The following is a 19,442-nucleotide window of genomic DNA, read 5'->3' on the forward strand; positions in this document are numbered from 1 at the left end:
CGGAGAACATTCGTATGCATGGTCTCGGGTTTCCACGCTGTTCCAGAAGCCTCTACCTGGTGGTCAGTGAGTTTCTGAGCGGCTCTTTGGCTACCTGGCCATACCTTCTGGGGTTTACTTCTGCCATTTCTGATGACACCCCCTCCACCGGGCCGCAGACCTAATAACAATTTAATGAAGTTACCTATTGTGTCTCTAGCACATGGCCACGATGGACTTCCCTGACACCGCAGCCTGAGACTCCTTGACACACTCTTGTCAGCAAAGAGTTCTTTGAAAACACTACTGATTTGCTCATTATAGAGTGCTTCCTGGGTGCTAAGCACCGTGCTTAGTACTTTTAATGCTTTGTTCAGCCTGGTACGGTGGTGCTTGCCTGTAATCCAAGTACTTGGGAAACAGAGAGGAGGATTGCAGGTTCAAGGCTCACTTTGGCAACCCAAGAAAATCCTCAGCAATTTAGCAAGACCCTGCTTCAACATAAAAAATAAATACAAAAAAAAGTTGGGGGGTGAAGCTGGAGAGAGAATGGGTTCAATCCTCAGTGCCCAAGTCAGTCAGTCAGTCAATACTTAGTTCAACAGCCTGATGCTTAGCCCCCTTGGCCAGACAGCTCTATAAAATAGAGACGATTAGCGGGGCATGGTGGCACATGCCTGACTTGGGAGGCTGAGACAGGAGGATTGCAGGTTCAAGGGCAGCCTCAGCAACTTAGGGAGACTCAGCAATCTAGCAAGATTCTCTGTTTCAAAACAAAAAAAAATTAAAAGATCTGGGTTATGGTTCAGAGGTAGAATACCCTGGGCTTAATCCCAAGCAAAACACACACACACACACACAATTATTGTCCAAATTTTACTGTTGGGGAAACTGAGGCAAGAGTAGCAAGATGAGAAGCACCTCCTCCTCGCTCTCTCCCTGGTTGAGACGAGGAACATCACCGACGGCGCAGGTTAGTGGGGTGACATTGGCCCCTCTGGCTCCCTTCAGGGGAGATCGCGCGCCACCATGTCCTGTACTAAGCATGAATCCTGCAGGGCGGCATGCGGCATGATCTCAAACATGCCTGTAGAACCAGATCTTGGGCTTTACCCAGAGCCAGCCCGACAGCACCTCCATTTAATTGGTTGTAAAACTAACTGGGTGTCCCAAGCATCCACCCGTTGCTGTGGAGGAGACAGCGGCCAGAAGCACAGTGGATGGGACAGCAGTCTGGATCCAGTCCTGAACGCTGTGCACCAAGCCACGGGGAGAGAGGCCACAACGTGCGTTGGTGCTGCCGACCCCTCCAATGCCACTTGGACATCAGATATCCCCAGTAAAGAGAAATCCCGAGATGAAGTCGCTGGGAATTGACTGGAGTGAAAAACTGATGATGTCTTATGAATATTGACTTTGCTCAGCTCAAAAGAAGCAGAGTATATGTTTGTGAGTAATGATATCTCGCATGAATGGCAAGATGTTTAAGGTAGTTGCTATCATCCTAGAAGCACTGAAGGACACTACAGCACTATTTAACGACCAAAAAAAAAAAAAAAAGAATTATAAAATGGGGAATTTACACTTTCACAGCTTACCAATATTAATAAGTCAAAACAAATTAATCCCTTGCTTTAAATTGGTAACATTTTAACTATCAGATGTGAAAAGCCGCAGATGTTGAGTTTCATTAATATGGAATTAGTTGTGCAATGGAAGATTTTTAAAAAACAGTTATTTTGTGGGCTCCAAATTAGAAATTTTGAAGGAATTAGTTTGGAGACACAAAGCACATTATGTGCATGGGTTTCTTGGCCTGGTTATAAATAGGCCTATTTTCTTCATATTAAGAGATTTCTATGTTCTTCTTTTGTTTGAAGAAGATTAAGCAAATTGATTTTTTATTTTGCTATTGACTAAGGTTTGAGGTGGCGTGCTGCGGCAGTCGGTGGATGGTCAGGAGCATCCTGCCAGCGCTGAGGCTCCGTGGACCCTGACACTGTCTCCCTAGAATCCTACAACAGAGGCACCTGTTTTAGGGGAAACTTAAAGAAGCAGAAGTCACTTTGTCTTGCCTTATTATTTTACAAGCAAGGAAGGAAGACTGGAGGAACAAGACTTCCATAAGCCACCCAGTCATTAGAGGAAGTACCCAGCAGCGGACGCTTCTCTGTCTGGGGTTAGCTGGGTGCAGGGACGCCTGTCATTCCAGTAGTTGGGAGGCTGGGACAGGAAAATTACAGGGTCACTGCCAGCACACTGTCACTTAGCAAGACCCTGTTACCCTGTTTTAATTTAAAAAAAAAAAAAGGATGCTGAGCTTAGTGGCTCACACCTGTAATCTTTAAGACAGGAGGATCAAAAGTTAGCGGCCAGCCAGGGCAACTTAGCAAGACCCTGTCTCAAGATCAAATTAAATAAAATAGGGCTCAGTGGTAGAATGCCCTTGGGTTCAATCTCTAGTATCACGAAACACACACACACACACACACACACACACACACACACACACACACACATAAGCAATCGTAGGACCCCAGTCCTTGGGATAACCGGGGGAGGCAGAACCCCACAGTAATAAGATAAATGACCCCAGGGACAGAGGCCATGGGTGCTAATTCTCCCAACACTTACACATAGGCTAGTAACCTTGGGCAAGTTACTTTACTTCTTTTAAATCTTAGTTTTCTTGCTGAAATGTATTAGTAATTATAGCTAAATTATAGATTATTTATGTGTATCTTTTTATTTCCTCATGATTTTCTATGTTTTTGCATAGATTCTCAAAGTCAGAAATACTTTGTGAAGTATTTTTAACATGTTTTTAACATGTTTTTAATATGCCCCCCTAGGGGCCATGTTAAAAAGATGCAGGGGGGCGGTAATAGCCTCAGGTGCAATTGGAGACATTGCTTTAAATAAAACAAGGAAAAGGCTGGGGGAGAATCTTGGAGGTAGAATGTCCTGGGTTCCATCCCCAGTAGTATAAAAAATAGTTAAAATAAGGGATGGTGGGAGCGTCTAGAGTGGTGCTGAGTAATTTTTTTTTTTTCTGAAAAGGGGACAATAGGCCAGTAAGTTCATAAATTTGTTTAGGGCATTTAATAATAGGGAAACAATAACAGTTCAACGAGATAATGTATATAAAACAATTTCTGAAGTGGTGACACATGCCTTTAATCCTGGTACTTGGGAGGCTGAGACAAGTGGATCACAGATTCAAAGCCAGCCTCAGCAACTTAGTGCAATTCTATTTCAAAATAAAACAAGCAAATAAAATAGGGCTGGGGTGTAGCTTGGAGGTAAAATGCCTTTGGGTTCAACCTCTAGTACCAACCCTCCCGCCCCACACTGGCCCTGAAATCTCCAGAACTGTGAGCAAATAAATCTTTCTTTCTCTAAGTTGTGATGGTCAGGTGTTTTGCATCCCAGCAGTGAGAAGTAACTGAGATGCCAGCCTCCTGTTGGGCATGTCCAGCTGTCTGGAGGTGGAGATCTTCCACCCAGGGAATGAAGAGATCTGTGATGTGAGCCCTCCCTGCCCTGGAGCCTGGAGCATTGTGAGGCAGCCCCTGATGGCATGTCGCTTCCTGGCACCATCTCCCCCTGCCTGCCACAGGGACACATGCTGAAAACCTCTTATTTCCCAGGCACCTCTAACGTCTTTCCAGGGACTCTTGGATCCAAAGCTGCTCTCTTTATGTCCCCACTGTGGCTCAATTCACCCTACAAAGGAAACCAGTGTCACACATCTGTCAGCCCTGCACGCACAGAGCTATTTGGAAGCAGAAGCAAGAGAAACAAAACTGATTAGGGAAAGATCTGCTTTCGGAAAAACCTATTTCTGTCACAGGGGGATAAATAAATAGAATAATGCTTCAATAATTTATGCGGCCTGCAAGCGCAAAATAAAGAAATAAATAAAGAAGCGAAATCAAACCCAACCCTGGGAATGTGAAGTGGGGACAGCGTGCGAAGAACGACCGGGGCTGAAAGTGGCTTGAATTCTCTTGGTTGCTAATTCTAAAATAAATTGGAAAAATCAGTCTTGCCCTCAGCTCTTGAACGCCGATGGGGTGGGCGTGGTGTGTGTGTGTGTGTGTGTGTGTGTGTGTGTGTGTGTGTGTGTTCTTTCTCCTGGAAAGGGCTTGTTCTCATGGGGTCGCACCAAGGACACAGTGTTCAGCCCCAGGGAGCCCATTCCTGGTCAGGCTTTCTCTTGTCTTTATACACTCTGGGTACCATTTGAGGTCTAGCTCCCAAACTTGCCCTGTGTGCTTTTCATGGAACAGCTTGGGACCCCTTGGTGGAGTAGCTGATTGGCTACTGGGAGGGCAGCTTGGAAGGCTCTGTTTTCTCCCCATCAGCACAGAGAGATGGCCCTGAGGCATCCCAGGGGAAAGACAGAGTTGTAGCCCACAGTTGTGTTTTGCAAACGGACTTCTCTGCAGCCCAGGCTTCACAGAGGTTGGGAGACAGGTGAGCTACACCTTGGTCTTGCCCTTGAGGGTGGAAGTGAGGGCAATCTGAAATCTCTTTCATAAGACAGGACCTGGAAAGAGACTTTTTTTTCAGTACTTCTCATTCTCCATACCAGGTCCTGATGTCTCAGTCTGGGTTTTCCTTCGCTGGCTCCAGTTCTTCTCCCAGCTCTTCATGTGCAGGACAGCTGGCCGAGCAGGAGGGTCCCTGGGAGCCCAGAGAAGGCATCGCTGTGGGGGAGATGCCTTAACATCCACACAGGTAACCACAGGTCATTCGATTCCGTGTCTGTCCTCAGAGACAGTGAAATGGTGGCCTGTTGGAGTTCTGGGAGTTAAGGAAAAGCCAATCGACTCCCTGGGGAAGATGCTAGAAGGAGAGAAGAGGAGAAGCAAAGACGCAGCCTGGGTCACAGAAACCCAGAGTGGAAAAACACCTCCAGCTTCCTGAACTCCCACTTCCACGGAGCCAATGGAAACCAGTATGGCATCTGGCAGTGTGGAGCCTGGGGTGGATGGTCTAGCGTTATGGGAACAGCAAGACGACCCCAAACCTGTCTCCAAACACTATGCACAGAAAATGCCTTCCTTCTCTCTCCCTTTCTTCCTCCCCTCCCTCCCCCTTTTCTCCTCTCTTCCTGTTTTTGGTACTGGAGATTGAACTCAGTGGCATTCCACCTCTGAGCTACACCTCCAGCCCTACTTTTTATTTTGAAGCAGGGTCTCACTAAGTTACCGAGGGCCTTACTAAGTTACTGAGGGTGGCCCCAAACCTGTGATCCTCCTGTCTCAGCCTCCCTGTACTCAGATCCACCTGTACTGGGATTACAGGTGTATGGTACCATGCCTTTTGTTGAAAAGTCATTGACCTGCTACCATATTTCAGTCCATAGCTACTCTACTCTGCCATCTGCTGTCACCATAGCGACTGGTACCCTGTGACAGGAGAGCTGGAGGAGGCCGGCAGCTCTGCCTTTCGTTTGGTGAAGCGCATCTTTGGCCGGGCTCCAGAGGCTGTGTGCCATGTGGTATGCCCCTGAGTAATGGTGGCTTCCAGGTCCTGCCATGCCGGCCTCATGAGGAAGCCTTGAGCTGGCACCTGACCACCCTCAAGTCCACCATTCACTGATGAGCATGTCTTATGAGCTTTGCAAGTTCAGAGCCTGGAAGAGCGCCCACCACTGGGTGCCAGTATTGGGGAAGGAATGTAGGTGCCAACCAGGGAAGGATAATGGCACAGTCCAGGGTGCGAGAACGTATGGTTTCACTGGGCAGTCCTGCTCACTAGATGTGGGATGGTCCAGGATGTGGGAAGCCATGTTCCAGAGAACAAATGGAAAAGATGGAGAAGGTGGGTCTTGAATTCAGATCCCTCTCCCTCTCCTTTCCTCAAAGCCAATACTTACATCCTTTCTAATGCATAGTCTGTCTCTCTCTCTCTCTCTCTCTCTCTCTCTCTCTCTCTCTCTCTCGTAATACTGGGGATTGAACCCAGGGGCATTCTACCTCTGAGCCCTTTTTATCTTTTGCTTGGAAGAAATTGTCTTTTTATCTTTTATTTTGCTAGGTTGCTGAAAGTTTTTTTTTTTGGGGGGGGTGGTACTGTGGTTCCTTGAAACACTTTTACCTCCAGGCTACACTCTCAGACCTATTTTATACTTTTATAATTTGGAAACAGGGTCTCTTAAGCCAGAGTGGCTGGCTTCGAACCTGTCTCTGTCTCCCAAGCACGGGGATTACAAGTGTGCACCACTATGCCCAGCTTGAAAGTTTTGTTAACTTGCTGAGGCTGGTCTTGAACCTGCGATCCTCTTGTCTCACTTCCCAAGCACTGGGATTCCAGGCCTCTGCCACTACGTCCAGCTCAGACCCTCCTTTTAAGCACCTTTGAATATCATCCAGCAAATACTCTCTCACCCCAGTGCAGAAATGCACCCCGTGATAGTCTACGCAAGTGGCCAAGCAGCCTCTGTCATTCCCACAGTGACAGGCATCTCCTTGCCTTCCAAGCAGCTCATTCTGACCTTGGACACACCTCTGTTCTGATGCTCAGAAATCTGCTCTGGCCATTTCTGTCCTCGGGTCCTGATCTGGTCTCCAGAGCCCTTAGGAGCCCTGTCTCCATCTCAGTAACTCGCAGAGTTTTCCATGACAACGCCAAGCCCCTGAGTCTTGGCTTCTCAAGAGAAACGGTCCATTTCTTTTAGAGTTTCTTGCGTAAGGGAATGTTGAAATCCTTCCTCTCCTGGCTCTCTCCCCTTTGTCCTGAATCCTGATGTCCCAGTGGGCACCCTTGGGGTGGAGGGAGGCCATCAGGTCACAGTCCTGTGACCCAGGCGAAGGTGGGAGGGGTTGCCTGAGCCAGCGGGTTTCTGCTTTCAGGAACGACTTTGTCCCTGTGTCCACCTGCAGGAAAGCCCTGGGAGTCGGCACAGGTTCCAGTTCCGGCTTCTGCCAAACTCTTGTGGGAAAAAAAGAAAATGCTATAGGCTTGATGGGAGCCACCCATGGTCACCTGATTCCACTCCCCATGCCTGACACTGACTGTCCCAGGTGGGTGTTCAGGAAATGTCTGGGGGAATGAATAAACGCATTTGGCTGCAAAACTTTGGCACATTCGAAAACGAGCCAAGAATGAGCGCTTTGAAAAAAGGCCCGGGCCCCCCCCGAGCTCCATGTTTCAGCCGAATGACCGTCTGATGGGGATGCTAAAACTCTTATCTCTGGCCGGTTCCGTCTGTCTGTCTCTTGCTCTCCTCTGGAGCTCAGCTCTCTGCTCCTCTCGGAGCCCGCCCGCCCCCTCCCGGGCCCTTTGTCGACACTTGATCATTTACATCAAGTTGACATTCGCAGAGTTTACTCAGGGGTCTGTAATTGTATTCTTTCCCTGGTTCTGCATTGCCAACCATGAAAATGGAATCTTATCATCCCTGACCAATTTTTAATGTACAAAATGATTTGGCTGAGGTTCAAAGGGAGGCACAATTGAAATCAGGTGAATGATACATGTAGTTTTTTCAGTTTCTTCGTGCTTAGATTTGATTCCCCCCCCCCTTCCTGGTATAGCACAGAAAAAGAAGTAGATTATTTTTGTAAGTTCTATAAGTGTATTTGTGCGCTGTGTAGGTAGGACCCTACATACGTCCGGAAGCACGGAGATGTATATGCGTTAGTGTTCGCCTGTGTTTCCATGTTTGAATTTCGCATGTGTGCACCTACTTAGACATAAGCAAACAAATATAATTGTATTGTTTGCAATTTTATTGATGGCAATCAAATTTGCAATGATCCTTAAAATGTATTCAAAACACCCAAAGAGCTGGAACAGCCCTGCAGCTAGTGCCCAGGATTAATGGCTGGAATATTCAAATGAAGCCCTGACGCTCCTTTGTTAGTTCGGAATGGAACCAACCCCTGGGGAGAAAGTGGCACTCTGGTGTTGGCCAGGAACATCCCAGGTCCCAGATATACTCATGTGTCCTTTGGCAAATGCGCTCTTGGGGTAGGCGAGAAGCTGGAATGTTCTGCCAACATATACGAGTGATGCAGTAAGCCATTCGTTGAGAAATCTCCATGAGGAGTGTCTCTTTGCTTGCCTTCCCTGCTGCGCCAGAGTGGACAGACCGTGCACCTGGTTGGGAAGGGCGAGTTTCTTCTCTAAGATCCTACGTGCGGCTCTCCTGTAGGAGACAAAGGGGTGGCTGGTTAATGAGTGCTGGGCTTGGGGGCAGGTGGGCTCATGTATTTTATTTAACTTCTTCTTCAAACCCCTTGAGTTGGGCTTGTAGTTCTCATTTTTGAAAGAGAGGAAACTGGGGTCTCAGAGTCAAGATTTGAATCTCTATCCAGCTGCTTCCAAGCCTGTCCTGTAATGATAACATATTACGGACCACTGTTGAGCCAACTCCCATTTTTTTTTTATCTTTATCTTAGACACTGTCATGGTCATGTCTGTTGTTGGGTCCTCAAGGAACAAGACCACATCTCTCAGGGTACCTAGACAGACAACAGGCTGTATTAGTCAGCCTTCAGTTACTATAACAAAATGCCAGAGACAATCAACTTATAAGAGAAAAGGTTTATTTTGGCTCACAGCTTTGGACGCTCCAGTCCGTGATCTGTGGGCATCATTGATTTACATCTGAGAGGAGGCAACATACCATGTCAGAAGTGCACAGCAGAACAAAACTGCTCACCTCATAGCCAGCAAAAACAGGAAGAGGAGACTGGAGTTGCACAGTCGACCTCAAGAGTATGTCCCCAGTGGACCTAACCCATCCCACCAGGCCCCATCTCTCTCTCTCTCTCTCTCTCTCTCTCTCTCTCTCTCTCTCTCTCTCTCTCTTTTCCCCAGTCCAGTACTGGGGATTAAACCTGGGTATGTTCTACCTCTGTGCTACATCCCCAGGCCTTCTTGGCTTTCATTTGGAAGTAGGGTCTTGCTAAGTTGCTGAGGCTATCCTTGAACCTGTGATCCTGTCTCAGCCTCCCAAGTACTAGGATTACAGATGTGTGCCACCATGCCTTTCTTAGACCCCACCTCTTAAAGGTCCCGTCATATCCCAATAGTAACTTCCTTGGTGAACAAGTCTTTAATACATGGGCCTCTGGGGGACATTCCAGGACCAAACTGTAGCAGCGAGTATATATGTGCAAACACACGGTGTGGGCACTTTGAGGTCTGACTGTGAGGTCTGGCCATGAGGTCATGCCGGATGAGGACAGAGAGCAAAGAGATGAAGAAAGAGAAACAGCCAGGAGAGTCTGACCATTGTTCTGCCCCGAGATGACCTGGCCACTAGCGCACCAACCAGAAGCTCGCACGACTACTCCTGTACCCGCCCCCTCTTCCTGGCCCCGTAAAGAGCCGTCAGCTTGTACGGAGTTGGGCTTTCCGGCTCTCGTGGGCTCTCTCCCAAGTCAGATGCCTCCTTCCAGGTTTTAGTCCTAAATACAGCCTGTTCCTTGCAGTCGGGCCGGGCCTTCTTTGCCCCCTTGTACCCCAACACAAGGGGGGCTTAGGGGGCTTTTGAGAACGCAACAAGTTTACCAGAAGAAATCAGGGATTAGACAATGGCACCACCCAGGGAGGCCCTGGCCGGGCCTGGGAGTGCCTTGAGTTCATTCCTGTTGAACACTGTCTTGCACAAATGGAGGCACAGCAGTTTCCTCTCCGGCTTGCAGCTGAAGCCAAGTGGAGGAGATGCCAACGTGTTGGTTGCACACGGCAGCTGTGATGTGATCCTGATGCTTGGTGTCCTGGGTCTAAATCCTCATCGCGAATCACACACTCCCCAGAAGTTCCTGGCCTCTGGAAACACCTGCCCCCGTCCCGAACATCTCAGCAACAATACTGAAACCCTCAGTTTGCACTAAGGAAAGGAGCTATGGATACGGAGAGTCATTATTTACCAAGTGCCTTTCTCATGTTAGGTACTTGGTAAATCATCAGTCTCCAAATTCAACAATATTCTCTAGGATTCAGTGAAGGCAAATCAGCTGGGTGAAGTGGCCCACACCAGGAATCCAAGTACTTAAGAGGCCAAAGCAGGAATATTACAGGTTCGAGGTCAGCCTCATCAACTTAGGGATGTTTTATTGCTTCAGAATAAGACAGTAAAAAATAGTGCTGGGGTGTAACTCAGAGGTAGAATGACCCTGGGTTATATTCCCAGGATATCTCTCTCTCTCTCTCTCACACACACACACACACACGAAGATGAGTTACCTAGTCCAGCCCCTAGAACTTTGGAGCAGGGTTTGAACCCAGATACCCAGGCCCATAGCTCACGATCCGTTTGTCGTACTTCTCAGCTTTCACGAGTCCTGCTCCAATCCCTCTCCCTGCTCCAGTGCTGGGCTTGGCGGAGGAGTTGCAGGGAGGAGGGTTGAGGGACTGAGGATCTATAGTAGTGTTCAAGATGTCCGTCCCCATCTTGGGCCAGCGCTTCTGGTATGACGCCTCGGAAGCCCTCAGCGGCAGTGCCACAGCCCCATCCCTCTTCTGTAAGATGTCAGGTGGGTCGGCTCCTCCTCCTGATGAGAGGCACGCTGAAGTAGCTCCGTCCCAGAACTGGATGGAACTCAGCAAGCACTTCCGGCGGAGGATGAAGCCGGAGCGTACGGAGAGAGACGGGAAAAGCACAGAATCCAAATGGAAGAGAGAGATGGGAGCCCAGGGTGCTTTTTTGATGTTCTTTGGATGCTCTCGTCTCAGGGCCTGAAATCATGAGTATCGTCTGTGGTCATGGATGGGCTGATGGGCTTTTGATCTATGAGAAGGAAACCTATCAGTGTCTGAGAGATGACAGGGACTCCAAGTGCAAGGAGCTTCCTTGCCCCTCGTGTGAAGTGTGAAGAGTCAGAATCCCAGGGGCCACTGCCATCCCCGTCCGTCCTGGGTGTGCGGTGGCCGCCGTGCTGGCTTGGACAAGGCGTCCTTCTCACTTAGTCTGTGTGCATTTGTTTCCATGTTATGGGCAGAGGTGTACACACGTGCGTGCTTGTAGCTATGACTCCACCTCCAGCACATGTGAGCAACTGTGACCGGCATCTAAGGGAACTAATTCTTCTGTGTGTCCAGGGGAAAGGTGTTTCCTTAGTTCCTAGGAAAATAGTTTCTGGAGAGTCTAACTATAAGAAAGAAATTCATATATAATTGTTTTCCCCGATAGAAGCATTATAAGAGAGTATTTGTGCTTATATCAGATTATGCTAAATGTGGCTTCTGATGTATAGCGGTGACTGTGTAACACCTCTACTCAAAAACCTTTAATATCCTAAGTGCACATTTCCCCATTTATTTATTGAGTTTTGACAATCCAAAGGCCTCTAGGATTTAAATGCCCATGCCGTGTGCAGCCTTGCGGGCTCCTTGTCTATGACATGGGCACACTCTGAGCACCCTGGGCTCCCATCTCTCTTCCATTTGAATTCTCTTCCATTTGAATTCTGTGCTTTCCTGTCTCTCTCCGTACGCTCTGGCTTCATCCTCTGCTGGAAGTGCCTTGCTCCCTTGAACCGGGGAGTGCCACCCTTCCTGGAAGGCTGTCTCCAGGGCCACTCCTCCTGGATTGTTCTCCAGCCTTCCTGGTCTCGTGAATTCTTTTCACATTCATGTCCCAGATCACCTTGTGTCTTTCTCCTACACTTCCCATTCTGTCCAGCGGTTTCCCTGGCTGTGAAGTCAGGTCACTTCTACTTCTGTGCGCATTAGTAATTAGTTACACGACAGACGGCCTATCTGACTTCCCAGAGTCATTATTTTCTAAACTAGTAGATCAAAACCACATTGCAAGCTGGGCGTGGTGGCGCACGCTTGTAATCCCAGCACTTGGGAGGCTCAGACAGGAGGATCGCACAGGTTCGAAGCCAGCCTCGGCTACTTAATGAGGCTCTCGGCAACTTAGCGAGACCCTGTTTCCAAATAAAATATAAAAAAGGCCTGGGAGTATCGCCTGGAGGTAGAAAGCCTCTGGGTTCCACCCCCAGTACCACCAAAAACAAAAACAACAACAACAAAAAAAAACCTACGTTGCAGATACTCCTACGAGATAATCCATGTAAAGTGTTAGTGAAGCACCTAGCACCTTGTGAGTGTTCAGTGCAGTTTATTTAGCTTCCTGTTTATATTAGTTAAGGCTCAATAGCAGCTGCAGCTGATAAACTCCAAAACCTCAGTGGTTAACACAATGGCCATTTATTTCTAACTTGGGAGTGTATGTCCTGAGTGTGTCTTAGACAGCCTTTCCTGCAGTGAGTGGACATCTGGCCCTTTCTTTCTTTCTTTCTTTCTTTTTTTTTTTTTTTTTTGAAAACAGGGTCTCTTAAGCCAGCAAGGCTGGCTCCGAAACAGTGTGATCCTCCTGTCTCTGCCTCCCAAGCGCGGGGATTACAAGCGTGTGCCACCACGCCCGGCGACATCTGGCCGTTTCTACTTTTCTGCTTTGTCTCCTCCTCTGCTCAGAGGATGGGGAAGGAGCAAGGGTGCAAACGTCTAGCCTCCCAAACCCTGCAGGGGTACCAAAACTTCTGCTCATGTTCCTATGGCTAGATCTCAGGCAGCTGGCTGCACCTCTGGCGAGGGTAGCTGAGGCTTGCAGCTTAGTTATCTGCCCAGAAGGAAGAAAGTGGGGCCTGGGTATTGCACAGAACAAGTACAGACCTCATGCTTTCTATGGGCCAGATGTCTAGGAAGAGCTTCGCTGAGCTGGACCCTCTGTACCAGGTCCCACTGGTTGACAGTGGACGCGTGGGCTGGACTACATCCTCATGCGAAGGCTCCAGTGGAGAAGAGTGTGCTTCCATGCTCCCTTAGCTTGCTGGCAGAATCCAGCTGCTTTCCATGGGACTGAGGGCCCTGGCTTCTTTCTGGCTCTCAGCTAGAGACTTCTCTCAAATTAGAGACGTTGCTCTCAGCCCTGGAAGCTTCCTAAGGCTCTTTTCCTGCCATGGTCACTTGGTTTATGGAGCCCGATGGATGGTCTGTAGCGTGAGCCTGCTAGAGTCTTAACTGATTCAACATGTTCATAGGAGAGACCTCCCGACGCCTGCACCACAGGCTGTTGGTCTGAAAAAAGTCACAGGTTTTATCATCACTCAGGTGCTGTTGAAGACACAGGGTACAGGCGCCAAAAGGTCAGTTTGAGATAATGTAAGATTTCTACCTCAGAAAAATTGTGAGACGCAGAATATGGACTATGCGTCATATCCATTACTACAAAATCATTTAGTGACCACCTAGTGTGTGCAAGGTTTTCCCAGAGGCCAGAGGACAAGCTCTCAGACCCACTCTCTGCTAGCCTCTGCTCTGCTGTGCATTTTGGGGATGCTATTGCTCAGAATCCTTTACCCTCTGGATTCCAGATGGATTTGACCAATACGAGGCTATGGTATAAGATTGGAAGGTGAAAGAAAACAAAACCTGAAGAGTTTTATATATATTTCTTTCTATTTTTAATGGCCTTCCCAGCGAGCAAGCTACAGTCACGGGCTATGACTCCAACTCACTGAGATGTAACCAGCTCAGGGTCTGGTCAGTAGTAGAATCCTCATGAAAAAGAGGTTTGTTTGCAAATGACCCTCCTTCCATCTGACTTGTGTGAAGAGAGAAAGGGATGCAGTAGATGGTACCCCAAGGGGAGAAGGAGACATGAGTGACAGATCACAGCACAGGTATCTGTGGTGGGCGGGCCGAGCGAGTGATGCTTCCGAGCGCCTCCTTCCTACCAGGCCTTCTCCTCTGGCTTCCCATTCTCTCTTCCATCATCCACATGCAGCCGGGTCTGGTTGGTGGCCAAGAGCGGTGGTGACAGCTGTGGGCTCAGTCGATCAAGGACAGTGGGCAGGGCCAAGGACAGAGCCCTCTGTGGCTACAGAAGAGGCCACTTGTGCCCTAAACTCCCCCATGGACACCTGTTCTTTGTCCTTAGGTATACCTATACCAACATAGCAACATAGCATGACCTGCTTTGTACTTTGGCGCTGACGGGGACAAGGGACAGACACCCCCTGTGCTTCAGAGCTGCTGTAGTGACGCATCCCTGGGCTCACTGCAAGCGTGGATATGGACCCATGGGCTGGCAACCCGGGCTTGAATTCCCACTCAAGCCTCAGCTCCTCCACTTACCAGCTGTGTGACGTTGGCTAAATTGTTGACCTCTCTGAGCTCTGGTTCCTTCTTCCATAAGATGGAGATGAAACCGGAGGTGGAAAGGGTGGTAGTGGAGATTTGATTGAGACAACATGATGGTAATGGTAAATAAAGCAGGAGGCAATGAGCACCTCATCTGTAGATTCTTATGTAATGGATGTCACATAGTAATCAGGTTCCAGACTTTGGCTGGGCACTGTGTGTGTTGTATCTCATTTCTTCCTGGCCACAGCCCTCTGGAGTCATAGCTCATAGGCAAGGTGCTCAGCACAGGGCCCTGCACGCAGGAGATGGCCAGCGAGTGGGTCTTTCATTCAATTTTTCACTGTTACTCATTCTCTGCAGTTTTTTCTTAGAGCCTCCGAGCTGCTCCGTCCCTTGCTTCCTGGCATGTACAGAGAAGAAATAGTTAATTGAACAATTAACTATTCACTCCGTGAGTGGCTTACAATCGGGTGGCTTTGACAGTGTGGACAGCTGGGATCTGGCTCCTGGCTGGGGGAGTCCGGGCAGGCTTTCTGGAGGGGATGGCAAGACCCAGGGCAGGGAGGACAGGCAGGGTGTGGTAGGTGGCAGACAGACATCTGGAAGAGGCATATTCCGAGGAGAGGGCTCGGTCCCCCGCAGAGCCGTGGGGAGACAGCCATGGCCAGGTATAATGTCAGTGAGGGAGCCCATGGGTGGGAGCGGGGCACGTCAGGATGGCAGTGGCCTGGGGCCGCCCAGTCTCACAATGGTGGGGCTCCAATGCGGGGCCGCGCGTGGGATGGGTTTGGGAAGCCAGTAGACACCACCCTGAATTCTGGAAGAACGTCACAGCTGGGGCGTGGGTCTGACGGCCCCGGCCAGCTGTGTGACCGCGGGCGAGTCACCTGTCTCTTCTTTAAATCATTAACTTTTTTTCACTGCCGCCTAACGACTCTACATGCTACTGGGGTGCAGCGCGGCTGTGTAATGACCAGGTCAGAGTAAGAGGCACAGCCTTTCTACGTCTTGGGAGCATTTGAAGTCCTCTCTACTGGCCATTTTGAAATACAGAATTAATTAATCGTTGTCAATCCGATGCCTCTGACTGAGTCATCTTTCTGTTTTGTCCCAGTTTCCTCTACACTCACATGGGGTCACAGTGGGGTGCTCGTGGAGTGCTCGTGGGGTGGTGTGGGGGCAGCTCTGTAAACGTAAAGCCCTGGGCACCCGCAGAGTTTGTTGCCTCTAACATTCCTGGTCACTGGGATGGAGAGTTAGACCACTGAGTCTCTCCTGGCCCTGAAATTCCATGTTCCAGAAAAAGAGGGCAGGGCGCCCGGATGCCCAGGGTGGCTGGCATGGCTCGTTCTTGACACCATCAGATTTCTTGAAGAAAATTAAAACAATTTCCAAAGGTTTAGAGAAAAATAAATTCCGAGAAGTTTCAATGGGCTTCCTTTAATTCATTGATTAGCTACATAATTAATTAAACCAACTAACTAACCAACCAGCCAGCCAACTTTTCTTTTTTGCGTTTTCTTTCTTTTTCACTGTTTACGATAATGTTTGCTCACTCCTTTCATGGAGGAAACGCAAGTCACCATGGCTCAAGCTTCAGTTGGGAGGACCCTTTTTCTTGGAGGACATATTTTAATTTCCAGTGACCAGGAGGCTGTTTCCAGTGGCCCCAGAGGGAGGGAAGAAGAGAACACTGTTACTGTTTCAGTGTGTCAGTAAGACATCAAATGTAACATTAAAAAAGCTCACAGTAACATCAGGCCCCTGATTTAGCCCTTGATTATTCCAATCTGCTCTGAGATTCCTTTAGGATAGGAATGTGTGGATGTCATAGACTTTATTTATTTATTTATTTTTGATGGTACTGGGGTTCCTGGAAGCCCTTACCTCCGGGCTACACTCCCAGACCTATTTTATATATTTTTTTTAATTTGGAAACAGGGTCTCTTAAGCCAGCAAGGCTGGCTCCGAAGCGCGATCCTCCTGTCTCCGCCTCCCAAGCGCGGGGATTACAAGCGTGCGCCACCACACCCGGCTTGTCACAGACTTTAAAATCTGGGATTTTTAGTGGGTCTTGGTGGTACACACCTATAATCCCAGGCCTTGGGAAGCTGAGACAAAAGAATCTCAGCTTTGAGACCAACCTCAGCAACTTAGTGAGACCCTATTTAAAAAAAAAATAGGACTAGGGGTACAGCTTGGAGGTAGACTATCCCTGGGTTCAATCCCTAGTACCACCACCAAAAAAAAAAAAAAAAAATCTAAGTTTATTTTACTTTTTGAGTCCAGGCTTGTTCTTGCTTTCAACTCACAGACTCTCTAGTGCCATGAATACCGAGAAGGAATTTTGGCGGTGTCTTAAAAATGTACAGCCTTACTCCCTCCTGGGAGAGCCCGGGGATGGAGTTGGTCCGCTCAGCACACGCTGATGACAGTCAGCCCTTGAACCACGTTTAATTGAAAATGGCAAATAAACGTTGCCCAGCGAGAACTCTGGCGCCTGGAAGGCATCGGCTTCATTAAGAGGAAAAATGACCAGCTTCCCGACCGTCCACACGGGCCTTTCCAGATGTGATGCGGGACGTTACGTTTGGAGTCCCATTAATTTTTTATCATTCCTTGGTAATTAACATTGTATTTCTGCTGATAAACCCCATCAATATGGTGATTTGATTAGCAAAACATAAAACTACTCATTAAACTCCAATTACGTTGCGCAGGTATAATTTGATTTTGATTGGTTGAAAATGCCGTTGTGTCGTCTCCCCTTTTCCCTTTTAGGATCTTTGGTTAAATGTTGCATTTACGGTGTCGGCGGAGATGCAGGCCTATTTGTTTATTTATTTTTAAAATTTCACTTATTTTTTATGGTTCTGGGGGTTGAACCCAGGGGCATCCTACCTCCAGACTATACTCCAGCCCCTTTTATTTTTTATTTTGAAACAGGATCTTGTTGAATTCCTGAGGGGCTTGCTAAGTTTCGGAGGGCCTTCCTAAGTTTCTGAGGCTGACCTCAAATCTGCGATTCTCCCTTCTCAGCTTCCCAAGTATGGAGATTACAGGTGTGCACCACCATACCTGGTTTGAGTTGTTTTTTTTTTTCCTTGCTTGTTCTTCAAGTCTCTGCAGCCAAGGTATCCAGCAGGTGGATGCTTCCTGTTCAACACGATGGGCCAGTGTGTTGTCTGGTGTCCACCTAGTGTCGTGTGTGAGGGTCCATCTCTTTGTTCATCAGTCACTTCCTGCCTGTTGACTCTGTGGCTGGCTCTGCAAGTACAGAGACAAAGAAGTCCTGGCCTCTGCCCTCCAGGAGCAGCTCACACTTTGTATAAAGCAGAGGTAGTAAGGCTGGGAAACAACAGCACATCCTGCATCCATCAGCTTCCCGTTGCTGTGACAAAATACCCAAGAAAAACAACTTCAAGGGAGAAAGGTTTATTTTTGGCTCATAGCTTTATCATGACAGAAGGGTGTGGCAAACAAAAGCTGTGCAAGAAAAAGAGGGACAGAGAGGGAGAGAGGGAACGAGAGAAGAGAGAGGGAGAGGGAGAGAGAGAGGAAGAGAGGGAAGAGAGAAGAAAGAGGGAGAAAGACTGAGAGGGAGGGGGAGAGAGAGTAAAAGAGAGAGAGAGGGAAGAGGGAGTGAAGAGAGAAAGAGGGAGAGGGGGAGAGAGAGGAAGAGAGAGGGAATGAGAGAAGAGAGGGAGATAGAGAAAGAGAGGGAGAGGGAGAGAGAGGGAGAGAGAAGAAAGAGGGAGAGAGAAAGACTGAGAGAAAGGGGAGAGAGAGTAAGAGAAAGAGAGGAAAGAGAAAGTGAAGAGGGGGAGAGAGAGAAAGGAGATGGAGAGAGAGATGAAGAGGAGAGAGAGAGAAAGAGAGAGAGAGGAGAGAGAAGAGAGGAGAGAGGTGAGAGGAAAGAGAGAGAGAGAGAGAGAGAGAGAGAGAGAGAGAGAGAGAGAGAGAGAGAGAGAGAGAGAGAGAGAGATACGGGCCAGAGACAATAGTTCCCAAGGGCACACTGCCAAGGACCTCCTCGGTGAGCTTCCTCTTCCTACAGTATGTGCCACCGCCGACAGTCCAGTCAGTTGTGAGTCCACAGAGGAGACCAGAGCCCTCAGGACCCAGTTGCTCCCACAAGGGCCCTACATTTCTGAAGAGTGTATGTTGGTGCTAGCTTTTTCTGTCCTCTCGCCTCCCAGTTCTGACTGGCTTGCACTGGCATGGTGACTATTGGTAGAGGTGAGGTGGTGGTGGTAGAGGTGGGTTTAGTCAACCCAGCACATTTTGCATTTTCCTTCCTTTGGCTTTTTGGAGAATTACATCTCAACTTAGTATACACTTTCTGGATCAGAAAATCCCAGTCTTCCACCCTGATCCTTTAGGGCTGGCTGATGAAGGTGTCTTGTCCACGTAGCTCTAGTAATTGGTTCAGGGATATGTTTGGTAAACTACAGGACACTTTACAGCCCTTTTTCTTTCCTACCTTCTTCCCCATGGAATGTAATCTTGAGTAGAGTTGGCTGGGCTCTGCTATCAGCTGTCTTTCTAGAAGGAAAGACTATGAGAGAGAATGAGGACAGAGTCAGAGGAAACTGCTGCAAGCATAGAGGACCAAGGGGCGCCTTTGAGCCCTGGAGTCCATGCAGTTCTGGGCACTTCTGTCCTGTGAATCGACCAGTTCTTTCTTTCTTAATGTGGGCTGATACTGTGCCCCTTGCGATGGAAGCAGGTCTGAATGGTACAAGAGGAGGACCATGGACATATTAGACAATGTTTACAGCTCCTCCAGTGATCTCCCATCTGGAAATTTACCTGTGGCCAAATACCTTCAGCACATGTAGTGGCTGAACACTGATGCCCCATGGCCAGGCTTTGCTGGTTTGATGTAGCCCGGGTGTCTTGTCCCAGCAAGCCCTGTCTAGAGGATGTTTGCCTTGGGAAGCTGACCCATCAGGAGTCCAGCTGGGGTAGAACCCTAAAAAAACAAAAAGGAAGTAGAGGGAAATTGAAATGTTTCTGTGAATTCATTTTGCCGATAAGATGGCATTTCACAACATCAGTTCAGAATTCAAGATGCAGTTGGTAGAATTCTCTTCTCTACCCCTGACATATTTTACTCTTAGAGGCCTCCATGCTGTGTTCAGGTCTTCAGCCATAGCCCAACCAAGAAGAACGAGGTTGAGTATCACCTTCCCACACCACGGGGAAGCCACGGGCAGCAAATTGCCCCTGGGCTGCTCCAGGAGTTTGGAGACTGAAAGGTACGATGGAGTTAAAGTCATACCTGCAAGTTTCGTGAGTCAAGGATGTGGAGGGCTGGCTCCTTCATGGAGGTGGTAGAATCT

Source organism: Muscardinus avellanarius, assembly GCF_963383645.1.
Source record: "Muscardinus avellanarius genome assembly, chromosome: 12".
In the NCBI taxonomy this organism is placed as follows: Eukaryota; Metazoa; Chordata; class Mammalia; order Rodentia; family Gliridae; genus Muscardinus; species Muscardinus avellanarius.